The following is a 19,237-nucleotide window of genomic DNA, read 5'->3' as shown; positions in this document are numbered from 1 at the left end:
TTTATCCATTTTCTCTCTCTTTTGTTTTTTTTTTTGAGACAGAGTCTCTGTCTTCCAGGCTGGAGTGCAGTGGCGCAATCTCGACTCACTGCAACCTCCTGGTTCAAGCAATTCTTCTGCCTCAGCCTCCTGAGTAGCTGGGCCTACAGGCACGCATCACCACGCCTGGCTACTTTTTGTATTTTTAGTAGAGATGGGGTTTCACCATGTTGGCCAGACTGGTCTCGAACTCCTGACCTCGCTCTCTGCCTGCCCTGGCCTACCGAAGTGCTGGGATGACAGGCGTGAGCCGCCATACCTGGTCTATGTCCATTTCTCTATCGGAATGTTTATCCATGGCAGGCAAATGAATCCTTCGTGATGTGTGTTGAAACGTTTTTTCCCCACGTTATCATTTATATCTGACTGCTTACGGAGGTGTTTGCCTTGCAAACATTTGTTTTTAACATAATGTAGCTTCTCTTTTATTGTGTTCCATGTCTCGCTGGGACAGACCTTGTCGGTGCCAAGGTTATGAGTGCCCCTCCAGGGCCACCTTTGCTACATTCGTGCTTTCCCTGTTCTGCATTCAAATCTTTGGTCTAATTTGAATTTATTTTGGGAAGGTGTGAGGTATGGAGCCAGCCTTCTCTTTTTCTAGGTAGCTTCCTAGATGTCCCAACGTGGTTGGTGGAGTGATTTATCTCATGCCCTCCTGTTAAAATGCCTCTTATCACGACTGGGTCTGAGTCTGTTTTTGTACCTTCTCGTCGCTCTGTTGTCTGTTCATGCACCATTAACATGCTTCGAACATGGCTGCTGCCCCGTTGCGTTTGCGTGGCAGGGCTGGCGGGCTGGCCTCCCCCCATCAATCTGGCTTTTCAGGATTTTCCTGGCTATTTGGCTTGTTTATTTTTCCCTATAAACCTTAGATCCAGATTGTCTTGGTTCTTCTAAAATCTGTTGTTTTTCTTTTGAGGGAAATTACATTCAATTTGTAGATTTTCAAAGAGAGAATTGGTTTTCTCTCTCTCTCTGTATAAATCGTGGTAAAATAGACAAAACACAATGTACCATCTTAACCATTTCTGAGTGTGTCATTTAGTGGCATTAAACACACTCACACTGTTCTGCAACCGTCACTACCATTCATCCCCGGAACGTTTGATCTTCTGCAACCGAAAGTCCACACCCACGGAGCACTGACTCTCCAGAGCCTCTCTTCACCCCTGACACCCCCCAGTCCACTTCCTGTCTCTGTGCCTTTCACTCCTTTGGGGACTGCAGATAAGTGGAATCTCACAGTGTCTGTCTATTTATGACTTCCTCCTTTCACAAAGCAGAATATCCTGTAGGTTCTCCCAGTTTCTGGCGCCATAGCGTCCTCCGGGTTTGCCCGGGTTCTGGCGCCATAGTGTCCTCTGGGTTCCCTCGGGTTCTGGCGCCATAGTGTCCTCTGGGTTCGCCCGGGTTCTGGCGCCATAGTGTCCTCTGGGTTCGCTCGGGTTGTGGTGTCATATTGTCCTCTGCGTGTGCAAATATCTCTTGGAGACCTTGCTTTTAGTTCTTTTAAGTATCCCCAGAAGTGGGATTGCTGGATCATATGGTAGTTCTATTTTTCATAGTTTGCGGAACCTCCATACTGTGTTCTACAGCAGCGGCACCATTTTACACCCCACCAACAGTGTACAAAGGTTCAGTTTCTCCCCATCCTCGCCAACACTTGTTGTTTTCTGAGTTTTTGATCATGGCCGTCCTAATGGGTGTGAAGGGGTCTCCTCTTATGGTTTGGTTTGCATTTCCCTTGGTGATGACTGGGGCTGAACATCTCCACATGGGCTTATGGCCGGGGCTGAGCACGTCTGTGTAGGCTTATTGACCGGTGCTGAGCATCTCTGCGTGGGCTTACTGACCAGGGCTGACATCTCTGCGTGGACTTACTGACTGGCGCTGAGCATCTCTGCCTGGGCTTATTGACCGAGGCTGAGCATGTCTGCGTGGGCTTATTGACTGGGGCTGAGCATCTCTTCATGGGCTTATTGACCAGGGCTGACATCACATCTCTGCGTGGGCTTATGGCCGGCGCTGAGCATCTCTGCATAGACTTACTGACCAGCACTGAGCATCTCTGCGTGGGCTTGTTGACCGGGGCTGGGCATCTCTTCATGGGCTTATTGACCGGGGCTGACATCACGTCTTTGCTTGGGCTTATTGGCCGATTGGACGGGCACTTGGGTTATTGCCACCTTTTGGCTTGGGTGAATGGTGCTGCTGTGGACATGGGTGTGCAAGCATCTGTTTGGGTTCCTGCTTTCAGCTGTTGGGATATATACCCAGAAGTGGGTTTGCTGGGTCATGTGGTAGTTCTGTTTTGAATTTTTTGAGGCGCTGTTGCACTGTTTTCCCTGGCCCCCTATGTGGCTGTGGTTTACCTTCCCCAGCTGTGGGCACTGAAACCAGGCCAGAGCATTTGCCTGAGAATCCAGTGAGTCCAGAGCTCTGCTGCTGACCCCACCTCACTCCGACAGCCCGGTGCCCCTGGTCCCCCAGCCGGGGGACTAATGTAAATGACGAGTTGATAGATGCAGCAAATCAACATGGCATATGTATACATGTGTAACAAACCTGCACGTTGTGCACATGTACCCTAGAACTTAAAGTATAATAAAAAAGAAAAAGGAGGGATCATAATAATAGTCACCAATAGTTATGGGTTCTTAGTACCTGCCAGACTGGAGATAGGTGTAGGGGAGCCAGGAACCAGCCCTCCACAGGCTGGTGTGTAGGGATTGAGTCAGGTGTGGCCAGGAGGCACCGGGCAGGTTACTGTTCCTTATAAAGTGTGGCTATGGCCACCATTAACATGGGGGTGCCAGGGAATTCGCCCGACACTCTCTGCCCTTGCTCCTCCCTGGATGAATCCTGACATGCCTGCTTGGCTCCCATCTCTGCTGCCCACACCAGTTCCAGCCGCCGCCCTCTCTCCTCTGCCTGGCCACGGTTTCCTAACTGGTATTTCCACTTCAGGCCTCTTCCAGGCCATTGGCCAGGGTGCCCCACGCTGTGCTTGGAATGGGACCACCTGCCTTACCACAGCCTCTCTGCTCCCACCAGCTCCTTTCTGGTTTTGGCAAAAGCGCCTTGCACGTGCTGCTCCTTTGTCCCAGAGTGCCCTTCCTCTGCAGCCCGCGACCCGTCCTTCATGCCCTCAGCCTGCGATGCCACGGCTGCTCCTCTGGGCACCTTCCTGGGCTGGTGCCGGCTGCCCCGCCAGGGGCCGTGGGGTGTCTTCTCCACAGTTAGGGCAGCACTTCCAGCTCCATGGGTTTGTTGGCCTCGCCTCCTCTGTATCCTTGCACTGAGGGTCCTGTCGGGCGCGCAGTAGGTGCTCATTAAACACTTGGTGCCTGGCTTGGTCATTGTGGTTCCTGGACGTGCAGTACTGCAGCTCTAAGGTGCACTGCCTGCTCCTTGTTCTTATTCCCTAGTCCCTACTAGATGGCAAGCTGCCCCTTGGCAAGCCCATCCAGCCTGCAGCCTGCAGCGGAAACACATGCTTCTCTGGTTTTCTATTAGGGCTGCCCGTGCTCTCAGGCCTGTCAGGAGACTCTTCTGTGAGACTGGACTATCAGAGCACCCCAGCTGGCAGGTGGTTACCTGGGCAATAGGTGTGAAGTGGACCTTGCCGGATTTTGATCTTGCTTCTAAAATATTTTGGGCCGGGCATGGTGGCTCACACCTGTAATTCTAGTACTTTGGAAGGCTGAGGTGGGTGGATCACCTGAGGTCGGGAGTTGGAGACCAGTTTGGCCAACATGGCGAAACCCCGTCTCTACTAAAAATACAAAAATTATCTGTGTGTGGTGGCGGGTGCCTGTAATCCCAGCTATTTGGGAGGTGGAGGCAGAAGAATTGCTTGAACCCGGGAGGTGGAAGTTGCAGTGAGCCAAGATCGCACCACTGCACTGCAGCCTGGGCGACAAGACCAAAACTCTGTCTCAAAATGTGTGTGTGTGTGTATTATTATTTTTTTTTCTTGGCCAGCTGTGGTGGTTCATGCCTATAATCCCAGCACTTTGGGAGGCTGAGCTGAAAGGATAGCTTGAAATCAGGAGTTTGAGACCAGCCTGAGTAACATAGTGAAACTCCATCTTTACTAAAAATTTTAAAAATATTAGCTGGGCAGGATTGGGCGCAGTGGCTCATGCCTGTAATCCCAGCACTTTGGGAGGCTGAGGCGGGCAGATCATGATGTCAGGAGATCAAGACCATCCTGGCTAACATGGTGAAACCATCTCTACTAAAAATACAAAAAATGAGCCAAGTGTGGTGGCGGCACCCATAGTCCCAGCTACTCAGGAGGCTGAGGCAGGAGAATGGCGTGAACCCGGGAGGCCGAGCTTGCAGTGAGCCAAGATGGTGCCACTGTACTCCAGCCTGGGCCACAGCGCGAGACTCCATCACAAAAAAAAAAAAAAATTAGCTGGGCAGTGGCACGTGCCTGTGGTACCAGCTACCCCAGAAGCTGAGTTGGGAGGCCACAGTGACCTAGGATTGTGCCATTGCACTCCATCCTGGGTGAAAGAATAAGACCTTATCTCTAAAAAAAAAAAAACCAAAAAGCCCAAAACATTTTTATTTTTGTTTCTTGGCCCTTGGGTTTTGCAGCACAGGTATATTGCAGACCGCTGAGTGACGTTGGTTCCTGTCTGGGCCGGCTTGGCCTCAGGCGAACCTGTTGCCCTCCGAGCAGGAGCCTGGGCTCTCCTCCTGGCTGTGTGCTTCCTGCTGTGTGGGGTAGTCCTGTGTTGGGCTTGTACATATCCCAGGGCTTGGTCTATGTGAGAGAGTCTTGGTAGGCCTGGCGGAGCCCTTTGACCTCAGCTGGGCCACATTTAAACAATAGAAGCTGACAGAAGGGAAGGTAGCGTTTTGGAGGTACACAAAGGCTCTTTTCACTGGAGGAGCTATTGAAGGCCACCTGGGTTTACTTCCGTACTAGAGTTACCCCGGGACCCAGGAACTTCTTTCAAATCCATCTGACTCACCCGTTCATTTGCTGCTAGTTCTTTGGTGCCAGGCCATGTGCTGGGCCTCAGGGACACGGCACACGGATGGTCAGAGAGGCCCATGCACACACTGGATCCCACACTGTGGAGTGGGAGTGCTTTGGGGACGTGGAACAGCAGAGCAGGGCCTGCAGAGCACCCCACGGGGAGGGCCATGGTGCCCCAGGCAGGAGGCGGTGCTTGGGGCTGGCTTCACAGTCTTCTTCACTGTGTTGTTGTTTGTCGTTGGACAGTAAGAGGCACCTCTCGGAAACCGGAGGGGCCTCCCGGTTGCTGTTAGGTGTGGACGGGGCCTACACTGGTGGCTATTGTGAGTTGGTTTGCCTTCCAGAACCCATGAATGTGGCGCCCTCCTTGCTGGCTCCTCTGCCTTGGGTGGGACCTGGGACGGTGCGGAGAAGTCCCCGGGCTACCGCCCAGGTTGGATAAGAGGGTGGATGGTGGCACGTGGGATCCTTCACCAAGCTTCTTCTGCCCCCAGGAACTTGGAGACTGTCCAGGCTGCCCTGGCTTGGCCAGGGACCACACCTCGTTCCTCACCCTTCCTTTAAGAGGACTGGATGGTGGCAAGGCACGAATGTGTGATGCGTGGGCCACTTCAAGGAGCACCTGCGTGCCTGGTGAGGGCTGCGGTTCCTTCTGGTCTGCCCTGTCCCTGACGTGGGTTAGTGGGGACGGGGGCTTCTGTGAGCATTCTCGTTCTGCCAGGCATCTGTGGACCCCAGACAGAGACGGTCAGCGACAGCCCATGGACCACACACCACCCACTGCCCAGTTTCTGCCTGTTTTGTAAATGAGGTCTGATTTGCACACAGCCGTGCCTGTTTGCACCACAGCAGAGTCGGGAAGTTATAGAGGCCGTGTGGCCTGCTGGGCTGAAGGCGTTCACCGCCCGGCCTCTCCCAGATGGGGCTTGTTGAACCTCGCCTAGGAGCTGCTCCCTGTGCTTTCGTGATGTTGCAGCTTTTGATGCGGAAACACGTCTGGGGAACAGCTTGCTTTCAGATAGCTTTTGGCTTGTGGGAAATTAGGCAAGGGCAGTGGCAGGAAGGCGAATCCGGGGAACCCAGAAGGGGCTTCCTTTCGGCCGTCTCATTGGCTGGATATTCCCAAGCCCTGGTTGCTAAGAGGGATGGAGAGAGTTGGAAAAAGAATGTTTCCACTAGAAACGCATCCCTCAATGTGTTTCCTGTGGCTGAGTTTATCTGCTTCTACAACACAGTGGTTTTTGCTTGCCTACCTACGCCTAAACTTAGGTTTCCTTGCCAGCTTTGTTTTCTTTAAATAAACATCTGTGCAGGCCGGGCGCGGTGGCTCACACCTGTAATCCCAGCACTTTGGGTGGCAGAGGTGGGGGGATCAATTGAGGTCAGGAGTTCGAGACCAGCCCGACCAACATGGTGAAACCTTGACTCTACTAAAAATACAAAAAATTAGCCGGGTGTAGTGGCAGGCGCCTGTAGTCCCAGCTACTCGGGAGGCTGAGGCAGGAGAATCATTTGAACCCGGGAGGAAGCGGTTGCAGTGAGCCAGGATCACGCCATTGCACTCCAGCCTGGGCAACGAGAGTGAAACTCCATCTCAAAAAAAAAAATTAAGTAAAAAATAAACATCCGTGCAGTCACTCTGCCAGGGTCCCCATTCAGGCTTCTAGGCAGAGGGGCCTGTGAGCTGTCATACGATGTGATGGATGGATTAATAGAGGCATATGCTGGGGAGGGTGGGGTGACTGGTGCTGAGCTGCTTCTGGGGCTGTCCTGGGGTTCAAGCAAGCTCAGGCCGTGGATCCCAGTGGAGTCAGTTTGTGTTCCTGTTGTGCTACTTCTCTCTCACCCTGCCTCCCTGAACCTCACTTTACCCGTTTGTCAGTTGGTTTAGTAAATGCTTCTTCCTTTCAACATTGTGACTGGCGTGGGGGAGATGAACACTGCTGGGAGCTTGTCACTCTCGTCCTTTCATCCTGCTTCGTACCCTCTGAGAAAGGCTTACTGGGCAGAGTCTGCCCTTCTGAGGTGTGGATGGAACTACTGGTGGCATTATTCTTATTTATTTATTTTTAGAGACAGGGTCTCAGCCGGGTGCGGTGGCTCATGCCTATAATCCCAGCACTTTGGGATGCCGAGGTGGGCGGATCACGAGGTCAGGAGATCGAGACCATCCTCGTCAACATGGTGAAACTCCATCTTTACTAAAAATACAAAAAAAAAAAAAAAAAAAAGTTAGCCGGGCGTAGCGGCGGGTGCCTGTAGTCCCAGCTACTCAGGAGGCTGAGGCAGGAGAATGGCATGAACCCGGGAGGCGGAGCTTGCAGTGAGCCAAGATCGCGCCACTGCACACTCCAGCCTAGGAGACAGAGTGAGATTCCATCTCAAAAAGAAAAAAAAAAAAAAAAAAAAAGAAAAAGACGAAGAAGAGGAGACAGGGTCTCGATCTGTTGCCCAGGCTGGAGTGCAGTGGTGCAGTTGTAGCTCATTGCAGCCTTGAACTCGTGGCTCAAGCGACCCTCCTGCCTCAGCCTTCTGAGAAGCTGAGACTACAGGTGTACACCACCACAGCTGGCTAATTTATCTTTTATTTTTTGTAGAGGTGGGGTCTTGCTTTATTGTCCAGGTTGGTCTTGAACTCCTGGGCTCAGCGATTCTCCTGCATTGGACTCCCAGAGTACTGGGCTTTCAGGCGTGAGCCACGGAGGCTGGCTGATGGTACTGTTGTCATTGTTACTGTTATTGTGCTTTCCTCACCATGGATGCTGTGCTGCGGACCTAGATTTGGATGATGTCCTTGGCTTGTTGGAGGAAGGCCCTTTCTCCTTGGTGTCAGGAGTTGGTGGTATTGAGCAGGCTCGGGTGTGTGGGAGGTCTGGGGGAAGTGAGGGCACAGTGCTGAGTCCTGAGAACAGCCTGTAGCAGGTGCTGCCAGCCCTCATCTGCCTGGGGCTTCCTCTTAAGGCCCAAGCTGGTGTAAGCCTGGACTGTGGCCCGGGTCCCCTGAAGATGGGTCTCCTGAGCTCACACCTGTGCTCAAAGGCCCCTGCTAACTTCCACCTAAAGACCTGGAAACTGAGGGTTAGGACTGGCTTGACCTGGGCAGCCTGGCGCAAGGAACCTTACTCTCAATCCTTTGGGGCTGATGCAGGGATGGGAGCAGAGGGTGTGGGCCTGCTTTGTCTACAGCTGGGGCAAGGACAAGCCGTGGTGGCCAATGGGCGGCCGAAGGCTGCTGCGCCTTCCCTGACGCGGTCTCCTGCTTCCCGGGGCCCTCAGGCTGAACCGCTGTTTGTGTTCTGGGTGCCGTGGTCCTCTCTTGTGGCTGCGCACAGCCCCTGCTCACCCACAGGCCCTTCCTGCCCCGCCCGTGGACTCCGGGCTTAGGTCCCTGCTCGGGAGCTCGTAGTGACTAGCGGGGTCTTGGGATGGTCTCAGAACTTCTTGCCCTGGCTCCCACACCCACAAGACAGCGCTGCCTCCCCAGCGCCCGTGGTTACGCAGTGGTGATGTGTGGGGCGTGAGAGCAGCATTTGTGGAACACTTTTTTGGAGTAGGGCTGTGATTTTGCTGTTGTTATTGCTGCTGGCTGGGCAGGTTGCTGAATCCTTCCGGCACTGTTTCAAGTCGTCCTCTAACAGCCCTGAGCAGGGGCCCCTGTCTGAGGTCATACAGCTGTGGCCAGCTTGGGCCTGGCTTCCGGCTGCCGTGACCCACTGCATGACTGTGCTTGAGATGATCCATTGGATAGTGGGACACGTGCCCACTCCTCCAGGCTCTCCAGCCCCGGTGGTACTTCAGGCGACTGGAGCAGATGTGGATCAACCCCAGCCGGTGCTGGAGGCACAGAGGGCCAGGAGGCAACCCCCAGCCCCGCACAGGCGAGTGTTCCCTGTGTCCCCGAGCCGCTGTCGCTGTGGTATGTGGTGGCTGTGGGTTCCCCAGGCAGGTTGATGTGACTGAAAGTAGAGAGTGACTTGGGCTGGGTGGCGGGTTACCCAATGGCTGGGAAGGCCGTCTCGGACAGAGGGCATCGCTTGGGCAGCATCCTGGAGGCCAGGGAGGGGCCTCCATGGTGTGGAGGGCAGGGTGCCAGGATGGGGCTAGAGGGCAGTCTGCTGGCCCTGAGTCAGAGATGGACCCACCCCACCCCGAGGCTTCAGTGCTGCCATACACACCCCCTCCTGCCTCGGAGGCGGCGTGCCCGACTTGCTGCTTCCTGCTTCCCAGGCTCTTTGACCCCTTGGGGCCTCTCAGGAACTCTCATTTTGCATTTAGACCTCACCTTCTATTTCACGCATCTGTCCCAAGCCTGCTGGGAGGGAGGTGGGTGAGGGGAGGCTGCGGCTATTCACAGAGCCCTGTGCCCTCATGGCCATCAGGGCCGCGGCCGCAGCAGTGTGAGAGGAGGGATCTAGAGGCAGCTCACACAAGTTCCCAGGAGCTGATTGCTGGGTTTTCAGGAATTCTGTGAGTTGGCCATTAATAATGAAAGTATATAAACTTGCAGTTAGATTAATTATGTTGAAAGCAAAGGCATTGAATACTCAAACCCCATCGCTTCTGAATTATTTGATTGCATTTTACTATTGCGTGTGCTGCCGAGGTTCCCTGGGCCTGCCGCGTGCGTGGCGGAAACTCTGGGCGATGATGGCCGCTGGTAGGGCGGGAGTGTGTGCACCAAGGGCGGGGCGCTGCCGCCGCTCAGGGCCTTGCTTCTCCTTGTGTTGGTTGTCTAGACTTGCCAGAGTGATGAGGAAAGTGTTAACGTGCAGATGAAGCTAAAAATTGTGTGATACCTGTAACCATTCATTATGAATGGCGTAAAAGCCTTGTGAAAATATGCTGCCGTTGGAAAGCAGCTACCTCGTTCAGCAAGGACATTTCCTGTGTCGTAGACTAATAGGTGACATTCCCCTGCATGTCTCCTTTCCACCTTTGTTGTGGTTTGTAAACGGAAACAGAAATACCAGCCAGCATCCGTGTGGTGCTCATTGGCGGTGGCTGCCAGGGGCCAACCGTGGAGATAAGATTTCAGCACAAATTCATGAAAGCATTCTGTGAGAGTCAGTTGTCTGTCCAGAATTTACACTTTATGAGTAGCGCACATTTCATGATTATTTGCAGATACGTGCCGCAGGTAGTCAACATGGGGCATGTGCCTGTGCGTGTAGGTTCCCCCGTGGGAAGGGTCCCCCGTGTGTAGGTTCCCCTGTGCATGTAGGTTCACCCGTGTGTAGGTTCCCCTGTGCATGTAGGTTCCCCTGTGCATGTAGGTTCCCCTGTGTGTAGGTTCCCTTGTGCGTGTAGGTTCCCCTGTGCGTGTAGGTTCCCCCATGTGTAGGTTCCCCTGTGCCTGTAGGTTCCCCTGTGCATGTAGGTTCCCTTGTGCGTGTAGGTTCCCCCGTGTGTAGGTTCCCTTGTGCGTGTAGGTTCCCCTGTGCGTGTAGGTTCCCCCGTGTGTAGGTTCCCCTGTGCGTGTAGGTTCCCCGTGCGTGTAGGTTCCCCCGTGTGTAGGTTCCCCCGTGTGTAGGTTCCCCTGTGCGTGTAGGTTCCCCGGTGTGTAGGTTCCCCTGTGCGTGTAGGTTCCCCTGTGTTTGTAGGTTCCCCCGTGTGTAGGTTCCCCTGTGCGTGTAGGTTCCCCTGTGTGTAGGTTCCCTGTGTGTGGGTTCCCCTGTGCTTGTAGGTTCCCTTGTGCGTGTAGGTTCCCCTGTGCGTGTAGGTTCCCCTGTGTGTGGGTTCCCCTGTGTTTGTAGGTTCCCCTGTGTGTAGGTTCTTTTGTGCGTGTAGGTTCCCCTGTGTGTGGATTCCCCTGTGTGTGTAGGTTCCCCCGTGTGTAGGTTCCCCTGTGCACGTAGGCTCCCCTGTCTGTAGGTTCCCCTGTACGTGTAGGTTCCCTTGTGCGTGTGGGTTCTCCTGTGTGTGTAGGTTCCCCTGCGTGTAGGTTCCCCTGTGCATGTAGGTTCCCTTGTGCATGTGGGTTCTCCTGTGTGTATAGGTTCCCCTGTGTTGGGTCCTCAAGCATTAACCAGCTCCTTCCTCCCCAAGCCTAGGCAGGATCCCATCGCACAGAGGAGGAAGTGGAGGCTCACGTAGTCCTCTCCTAGCCCTCCCAGTCTTCCTGACTATGTCTCCTGGGTCACGCTGGCAAGGGGCCCCAGAGCAGGCCATACACTGTGCTGGCATTAGCACCCCAGGGTGTGCTTAGCCTTGGGCCTGCTCCCTGGCTCCCCGGGTGGCTTTCCTGTCACAGTGCAGAAGGCTCAGCTCCCCACACGGGGTTCCAGCCTGACCCTCGTATGACTCAAGTCTGAAGATATTTTGCCAAAGGAAGGAATTCTTTTTTTTTTTTTTTTTTGAGACGGAGTCTCGCTCTGTCACCCAGGCTGGAGTGCAGTGGCCGGATCTCAGCTCACTGCAAGCTCCGCCTCCCGGGTTCACGCCATTCTCCTGCCTCAGCCTCCCGAGTAGCTGGGACTACAGGCGCCGCCACCTCGCCCGGCTAGTTTTTTTTTGTATTTTTAGTAGAGACGGGGTTTCACCGTGTTAGCCAGGATGGTCTCGATCTCCTGACCTCGTGATCCGCCCGTCTCGGCCTCCCAAAGTGCTGGGATTACAGGCTTGAGCCACCGCGCCCGGCCCCAAAGGAAGGAATTCAAGTTTCTTCCTGGAGAAACATCCCAGATCACTGAAGGCTTAGAGTCAAAGTTTTTATGTGTTCGGGGATGCTGTGCTTTGGCAGCGCCCAAGGCAGAGTCCATGGGTGTCCCTTTCTCTTGAAGCCTCTGGCAGAGGAAAGAAGCTGAGCTTTAGCTGGTGACTGGGGGCCCAGGCTGGTGGGACCCCCCAGCTGTGGCATCTGGGCCGCCTTCGTGCGTCGGTCCCTCACTCTCTGAACAAGTGTCTGTCACTGCCCACCACGTGCCAAGCTCTGCAGAGGGAGACTCGGGCACCTGCAGCTCGAGTCCACCTGAGCATCCCCGGCAGAACCGAGCTCCCGGAGGCTTAGCCAGACACAGCCCCTGCCCTGGGGGAGCACCAGGCGGGTTCCAACCAAGCAGGGCTGGAGTCACAAGCGCTCAACAAGGAAGCCATCAGGACACTCCAAGGACCCCACGTCAAACCAAACAGGAGGGTGGAGTGACAGCGGGCAGTGCCTGGGGAATGGGGTCAGAGTCAAACATGTCCGGCCCTGCAGTGGGGACAGAGGCGGAGGTCGGAGGGTTCCACAGGGGCTCAGCAGAGCTGCAGCCAAGCCTCGAGGAGCCAGGGCTGATGAGGGTGTCGGTGGAGCAGCCACATGGACCCGGGTGCACGGAAGCCCCTGGAGAGGTTTGGCAGGGGTGCTGCAGGGGCTGATTTCCCCTTTGAAGGCGTCACCATGTTTGCCGTGTGGAGAAGGCTTCAGGAGGCACACGGCTGCCTGGACCAGGCTGGGGTGGTCGGGAGATGAGAGGCACGTGGCTGCCTGGACCAGGCTGGGGTGGTCGGGAGATGAGAGGCACGCGGCTGCCTGGACCAGGCTGGAGGGATGGGGAGAGGTGGACAGATGTGCAGCCCTGTCTGGAGGTGGGCGGCCGGCACGCGCTGCAGGTTGGCAGTGAAGTGAGGAAGAGGCTGTCAAGGGCTCTTGAGGGTTTCACCTGGCAGCTGGTGAACACGGTGCCATCCAATCAGAGTGCCCCTTGAGACCCGAGCCTGTGCCAGGTGTGGCGTAGTTGAGATACTGGTGAGCTATCCAGCTCGGAGCCTGCAGGGAGGCCAGGTCAGGGGGCAGAGGGTTGAGAGCAGCTGAACACCCAGATATGTATGTCAGCATTCGAGGCTGCCTGATTGTGCCCAGCGGGCAGGACTGAGGCCTGAATCCAGGGAGGGATGAGCCTCATGGGCAAGCCTTGAGTTTGGGGCAGCACACGTCACCCGATGTCAGCTGACCACTTGAGGCTGATGTTGGAACCCCAGTGGCCGAGGCCGGGCAGGGGCCGGAAGCGCAGGATCTGCAGTCTCAGGACCCCGGAGGGGCCCAGGGAGCCGCGTGTGCGCTTGGGTCCTTGGGCCTCTCTTTGCATCAGGAGTTAGGGAGGTGCAAGTGTGTGGCTGTAAGCATGGGGACACTGGGGTGGATGTTTCTGTTTTGTTCTTAGAGACAAGGTCTGGCTCTCACCCAGGCTGGAGTGCAGTGGTACGATCGTGGTTCACCGCAGCCTCAAACTCCCAGGTTCCCAGGCGATCCTCCTGCCTCAGCCTTCTGAGCAACTGGGACTATAGACACGCACCACTGCGCTGGCCGGTGTCCTTATTTCACTTTTTGTGCCACTGTGTTGCCCACCTGAGCCTCTCAAAGTGCTGGGATTGCAGGCCTGAGTCCCAGTGCCTGGCTGGCGTTGGGGTATTGGTAGAACCAGGCCTTCTTTGCTGGCCCCCGTCCCCGGTCCTCCTGTTCACTCTGCAAAGCCTTGGCATCTGCCGGCTGCCTCATCCTCACATCCTCTCCAACCGTCCAGGTTGACTATCCAGCTGCTGGTCTAACCTCCATCCCAGGCTTTTCTGACAGTGAGGTTTAGGGGCTACCTTCCCTAGGGGACTGAGACTTGAAGGAGGGCCAGGCGGGGGCTGGAGCCCATGCAGTGGGGGCGGGGGTGGTGTGCCTGTTTTGTTCAACATCTGCGAGTCCTTCAGGGACATTGCTTAGGAGGGCTGGCGGCTGTGGGAAAGCGGATGCTGTTTATCCCGGGATCAGCGGGACAGCCGCCAGATAATAAGGGGATGAAGGGCGCGCTGGCAGCTGGGCCCTGATGTGGAGGTCACTGTGATCCAGGGACCCAGAACTCGGAGAGGAGCTTTAGCAGGGGAGATGGTGTGAGGGAGACGCAGCTCAGGGCAAGCGCCAGAGACCAGGAACCACTTTTTTTTTTTTTCTATGTTGGGCTGGGGAGGGGGAAATAAAGTCCTTTGCGGTTTCCAAGTCCAGTGTTCCCTAGACACTGTCGCCTTTGTGTGCCCAGAAGCAATTCAGCGGTTTCCAGAGCAGCATGCTTTTGTGTCCCAGGGCTGGCTGGCCCAATTCTGTCCTGCTTGCAGAGAGGTCCAGGAGCCTGGCCGGACACTGCCCTGAGCCTGGGGGATCCTGGGAGAACCTGGACAGCCATGGGGAGCCCTGCTGCTCTGCTCTGGTGCACAGGATTGGGGTCCTTCAGGCTCCAGGGCAGCAGGCACTACCCTCTCTGTGCCTGCTGGTGTTAGGCGGCTTGGAGGCTCTGGTTCCTGGTCCTCACAGTACATCCTGGTTCTGGGCCAGGATCTGGAGGAGCCACAGTGCAAGAGTGTTTCTGGATGTATCTGAGACGGATGGAGGTAGGGGCAGGGGGCAGGGGGCAGGGGCCGGGGGACATGGTAGGTCTCATCTTAGTGGAAGACCCAGCCCTGGGAAAAGCTGCTACTCTCTGGGGCAGTGGTCCCGGGTACTGTGTGCTCTTCGGAGCCATCTCGATCTTGAAAGGCAGGCTCTCTCCCAAGGCCGGTGCAGGCCCTCTCCCAAGGCCGGTGCAGGCCAGACCCACTGGGAGAGCACCTGCGCAGCCCGGGGTGGAGGGTCCAGTGAGGAAGGGCGGAGGCCTCCTGAGAACCTGGCGTCGTCAAGGGGGCGGCAAGAGAAGGAGCCTCTCAGAACCTGATATAGGACGAGGGGAAAGAAGGCCAGTCTGAGAGGGCCGCATGGCTCAGAGTCGCAGGGGCCCTGGGCTGCCGGGGGTGGGCCTGTAGGTGCAGGTGGAGTGGCCGGTTCTGGGGAGAGTGGCTGGGCTGCAGGCTGAGGAGCTGGGCTTCCTCCAGGGACTGTGGAGGGGGTGGGGATGGGCAGCTGGAAGTAGGGAGGGCAGGGGCCGTCTGGTGGGGGATGTGCAGTTGCAGCGCGCGGGATGAAAGGTGCAGGTGAGATGCAGGTGGGCAGCATGGGGAGACCCGGGTGTGGCCTGAGGTGCAGCCTGCAGCCTGGAGTTATGGTCAGTGTGTAGACAGGCCTTGGTTTCTGCATCTGTAAGTTGGGGGTGTGCTGGGTAACAGTATCCTCCCCCAAAATTCATGTCCCCCTGGTACCTTTGGACCCAACCTTACTTGGAAATGGCTCTTTGCAGATGTCATTGAGATGAAGTCACCCTGGTGTAGAGTGGAGCACTCTTCAGCACAGTGCAGGGGCTTCCTGTGTGGCTGTGGAGGACACCCCCAGCCCGGCACAGGCGCAGGCTGGAAGCGTAGCCTGGGCCCATCCCTGGCGGTGTGTCATGGAGGGCCCATCCCTGGTGGTGTAGGCTGGAAGGCCTGTCCCTGGTGGTGTGTCGTGACATGTGTCATGACATGGAGTTTGATTCTTAACTGACTGAAGCTTGAAAAGTCTGTCTTTTGGTGGACCCAGGGAGTTGGGTGAGGAGGGTGGTGAGGTCAGTGGGTCTGAGAGGCAGAGTCCTCTAGGACCCTAATGTGTGGATGCCCTCCCCAAGGGCTGCTGTGAGCCATCCAGCCGGAGGATCCTAGGTTTGGGAGAGCGGACTGAAGAGTAGCCGGACACGCATTGCATTCTGATGGTGACAGGCGGGACACTCAGGGCTTTTGTCCCCTCTCTCAGTGCCTCATTTGCTTGCCTGAGGTGATTGGGAAGGCTGGAATTAGAGCCTCCCAGACAAGGGGGCCGTCCTCTGCCCAGAGCTCTGCAGGCAGCCAAGAGCTCTGTGCGTGTCCGAGCGTGGCCCCCGTTTTCCTTGGGTGGAGGCTAGCTTGGTGCCTTACCCAGGGCCTGCGGGCCCCAGCGCCCAGGTTGCCCCCTCCTCCTCCCTCTCAGCTGTGCTCCCAGGAGGGGGACTCACCGGGCTTTTTGAAAATGGAAGGAAGTAAGTTTTACATTGTTACATTTCCCCTGGCATGTTCATCCTTCCCTTTTAAACATTAAAAAGCAGTAAAAATGGTGGTTACCAGGGACTTGGGGAGGGCATGGGAGTTCCTGTTCAGTGAGCAGAGTTTCAGTTAGACAAGATGAGTCTGGAGGCAGCTGCGCAGCATGACAGATGGAATTTATGCCACGGAACTGCACACTAAAAACTGGTGAAGTTGGGCCGGGCGCGGTGGCTCACGCCTGTAATCCCAGCACTTTGGGAGGCTGAGGCGGGTGGATCACGAGGTCAGGAAATCAAGACCATTCTGGCTAACACGGTGAAACTCCGTCTCTACTAAATACAAAAAATTAGCCGGGAGTGGTGGCAGGCGCCTGTGGTCCCAGCTGCTCAGGAGGCTGAGGCAGGAGAATGGCATGAACCCGGGAGGCGGAGCTTACAGTGAGCCGAGATCGTGCCACTGCACTCCAGCCTGGGCGACAGAGCGAGACTCTGTCTCTAAAAAAAAAAAAAAAACAAAAACAAAAACTGGTGAAGTTGGTAAGATATATTTTATGTGTGTTTTACCATAATTTAAAAATATTGTGGGAAAAGAAGTAATGGGCATTTTAGGAGATTTGGAGAGAGAATTGTTAACGACCACCATAAGCCCATACTCCTGACGCCTGGCCCCATAGCGCCCCAGTCTCTTCACACACCTGTTTGCTGTAACAGCGGCCACAGGAGGGTCCCGTTTTTAGTTACCTTCGTCCCTTCACAAGGACGGGGTCCTGTGTGGGTCTGCCAGGGTGTTCCAGGACCCCCTGCCCTGCTGGTCTTGATGGATGGTGTGTGACGCGCTTCCCCCGCCAGGCCTCCGCTTCTCGAGCTTGGTCCGGTACTGATCTGCGGAGTCGCCGGTTCAGGGGGCGTCTGTGTGCTTGCTCTGTCACATTCTGCAGCCCAGGTTAGCTTTAGTTTCCTTTCTTTTTTTTTTTTTTTTTGAGACAGAGTCTTACTCTGTCGCCCAGGCTGGAGTGCAGTGGCACGATCTTTCCTCACTGCAAGCTCCGCCTCCCAGGTTCAAGCAATTCTCCTGCCTCAGCCTCCCCAGTAGCTGGGACTACAGGCGCCCACCACCAGGCCCAACTAATTTTTTTGTATTTTTAGTAGAGACAGGGTTTTGCTGTGTTAACCAGGATGATCTCGATCACCTGACCTCATGATCCGCCCATCTCGGCCTCCCAAAGTGCTGGGATTACAGGCGTGAGCCATCACCGGTCCAGTTTCCTTTCTAGTGAGCTTGAAGGTTTTCACACATTAGGAGATGGTCTTGTCATTTTTCCTACATTGACTACATTGTCAGGCTGCCCCCCCCTTTTTTTTAATGGAGTCTTGCTCTGTCACCCAGGCTGGAGCACAGTGGCGCGATCTCGGCTCACTGCAACCTCCACCTCCTGGGTTCAAGCCATTCTCCTGTCTCATCCTCCTGAGTAGCTGGGATTATAGGCGCACATCACCTCGCCTAGCTAATTTTTGTATTTCTTTTTTTTTTTTTTTTTTTTTGAGACGGAGTCTCGCTCTGTCGCCCAGGCTGGAGTGCAGTGGGTGGATCTCAGCTCACTGCAAGCTCCGCCTCCCAGGTTTACGCCATACTCTCGCCTCAGCCTCCCAAGTAGCTAGGACTACAGGCGCCCACCATCTCGCCCGGCTAATTTTTTTTGTATTTTTTTAGTAGAGACGGGGTTTCACCGTGTTAGCCAGGATGGTCTCGATCTCCTGACCTCGTGATCTGCCCGCCTCGGCCTCCCAAAGTGCTGGGATTACAGGCTTGAGCCACCGCGCCCGGCCTAATTTTTGTATTTCTAGCAGAGACGGGGTTTCACCATGTTGACCAGGCTGGTTTCGAACTCCTGACCTCAAGTGATCCACTCGCCTCGGCCTCACAAAATGCTGGGATTACAGGTGCGAGCCACTGCACCTGGCCTAGTCAAGCAGTCCTGTAACATGGATATTAATCCTTCATCTATCATATTTGCTACCTATATTCCTTGTTTTATAGCATATTTTGAAATTTTTTACTTTTTTACAAATGAGAGCTTTTTACTTTTGTCTGGTTGCCTGCTAGACTTTTTTACTTTGTGGCTTTTTTCTCAGTCTCTTAGTGTAGACTACCATCTTCTTCTCTCTAGGGATTTGATAGCTATTAAGTTCCTTTTCTTTTTTCTTTTTTGTTTTTGTGACGGAGTCTCACTGTGTTGCCCAGGCTGGAGTACAATGGTGCGATCTTGGCTCACTGCAGCCTCCACCTCCTGGGTTCAAGCAATCCCTCTGCCTCAGCCTCCTGAGTAGCTGGGACTACAGGCGCCCACCACCACGCCTGGCTAATGTTTGTATTTTTAGCAGACACGGGGTTTCACCATATTGGCCAGATGGTCTCGATCTCCTGACCTCGTGATCCACCTACCTCAGCCTCCAAAAGTACTGTGATGACAGGCATGAGCCACTGCGCCCAGCTGTTCTCTTTTCTTTTGGTTTGTGTGTTTTTAAGTTTACTGAACCTTTAGTCCTTCTGCAATTTGTAGCTCCTATATTGGAAATTTTTCCAAATGGCTGACTTTTGCCCCCCCAACCCAGGCTATGAGAAGCGGTTGCTACCTCCCCGTCACCCACAGCCCCCTCCTGGGGTCCTCCCAGCTTCCAAGGGGCACTGGGCAACAGGACAGTTCCCTGTAGAGCCTGTGTCCTGTGGGTTTTGCAGCAGGGATACTCAAGCATCCCAGAAGTGCTTCCCTTCCCCTCACATGCTGGGAGCCTCCGCGGCTCTGTGGCTCAGAGCAGATTCTGGTGCGTTCTACGTCTTCGGTCCTCACTGTTAGTGAGACTTCTTGCCACAAACTGTGATGCCAAGTAGAGCGGAGGAGGCTTGGGAGGCAGGGCGGGCACATCGGGGCTGGACCTGACCCTGCTGTCAGTGCTTCCCTGCCATGCTGCCCACCCCAAGCAGGAAGTTCGGGAAATACCCCCGCCAGGGATCACTCCCTGCCCCTCTCTCCTGGCGCCTGGCCCAGTCGCCCTGTCTTCTTGAATTGCCGGATACCTTTGCCTTACTGGTATCGTTCCCTTTTCAGAGGCAAAAATTTCAGCTCAGAAAACTGGTCAGTGGCAGGACAGGCTTTCAGCCCAGGCGTGCGCAGAGCAGTCCTCCCACGGGGACCCAGGCGTCTTGCACAAGTTGGGGACGGGGTTTTGGGAGAGGCATCCAGGCCGTGGAGCTGCGTGCCGTCCTCTGCCTGCCTAGCTGGCCCCTCCTGTGGGCCACTGATCCTGGCCCCCAGGTTTT

At 55.3% G+C, this 19,237-nt stretch overlaps 1 protein-coding gene across 8 annotated transcripts in view; it reads left to right on the top strand.

Annotated features, from left to right (window-relative positions):
- GRAMD4 (GRAM domain containing 4) overlaps positions 1-19,237 on the top strand; it is a 102,338-nt gene that overhangs the window by 26,721 nt on the left and 56,380 nt on the right. Inside the window, exon 1 of one of the 8 annotated variants that reach the window (XM_030915139.1) lies at positions 8,746-8,951. The exons of the other annotated variants lie outside the window; for them this stretch is intronic. The gene's annotated coding sequence lies outside the window, so the exon portion shown is untranslated. Of the gene's footprint in view, positions 1-8,745; positions 8,952-19,237 lie in introns of those variants that run through there. 8 annotated transcript variants of the gene reach the window in all.

Source organism: Rhinopithecus roxellana, chromosome 13 (assembly GCF_007565055.1).
Source record: "Rhinopithecus roxellana isolate Shanxi Qingling chromosome 13, ASM756505v1, whole genome shotgun sequence".
Classification (NCBI taxonomy): Eukaryota; Metazoa; Chordata; class Mammalia; order Primates; family Cercopithecidae; genus Rhinopithecus; species Rhinopithecus roxellana.
This window is presented reverse-complemented; position numbering and strand designations above follow the sequence as displayed.